Source organism: Aplysia californica, unplaced genomic scaffold, assembly GCF_000002075.1.
Source record: "Aplysia californica isolate F4 #8 unplaced genomic scaffold, AplCal3.0 scaffold00051, whole genome shotgun sequence".
NCBI classification, from domain to species: domain Eukaryota; kingdom Metazoa; phylum Mollusca; class Gastropoda; order Aplysiida; family Aplysiidae; genus Aplysia; species Aplysia californica.
In genome coordinates, this window is record NW_004797321.1 from 1,950,638 (window position 1) to 1,951,645 (window position 1,008).

Here is a 1,008-nt window from a genome sequence, read left to right on the forward strand (position 1 = left end):
GTGTGTGTGTGTGTGTGTGTGAGTGAGTGTGTGTATGTGTGTGTGCGCGTGTGCGTTTGTATATGTGTGTCTATTTGTTTGTTTATGTGTGCGTGTCAGCGTGTAACTTAATACATCTTCGCGGTTGAAAAAAACAACCCAACAACCCAGAATTGATGAGAGAATACGACGATTACAGATAGAGAGATGTTACGAAGAAGGTGAAGAAAGAGATACGTATGAATACAAAAACTGAAATGTATGAGAGATAGAGAAAGAGAGAGGAGAGACACAAGAGAGAAAGAAAGAGAGAGAGAGAGAGAGAGAGAGAGAGAGAGAGAGAGAGAGAGAGAGAGAGAGAAAGAAAGAATGAGAAACAGAGAGAGAAGAGTGTGTGTGTGTCACTGTGTGTTTGTGTGTGTGTGTATGTGTGTATGTGTGTGTGTGTGTGTGTATGTGTGTGTGTGTGTGTGTGTGTACGTGTGTGCACGAGCGTGTATGCGTTTGTTTATATGTGTGTTCGTGTTTATGTGCGTGTGCACTTGCGTGTGTGTGGTTTTTGGGTGTATTTTTGTGTGTTCCCTTGTGTGTTTGTGTGTGTGTGTGTGTGTGTGTGTGTGTGTGTGTGTGTGTGTGCGCGTGCATGTGTGTGTGTGTGTGAGTGTGTGTGTTTGTATGTGTGTGTGTGTGTATGCGTATATGTGTGTTGCGAGTGTACGTTTGTGTGTGTGTGACAAATGACTTGGGCGGGGTTGAGTCGCGTGCACACAACTGATGATCTTGACTCACACACGGGAATAGATGACGGCTAGGACTCTCGTGACATCTTGGTGGGGCCTCCTCGTGTGACCTATCAGAGTGACCTCACAGTGCACGTGATGGAGAATGTCAAAGGTCAACGAAGGATGATACATGTAGTGACCGGGGTGGCTCAGCCTCATCGACAATAATCTAGTCTGTACTATAGATAGATAGATAGATAGATAGATAGATAGATAGATAGATAGATAGATAGATAGATAGACGGAT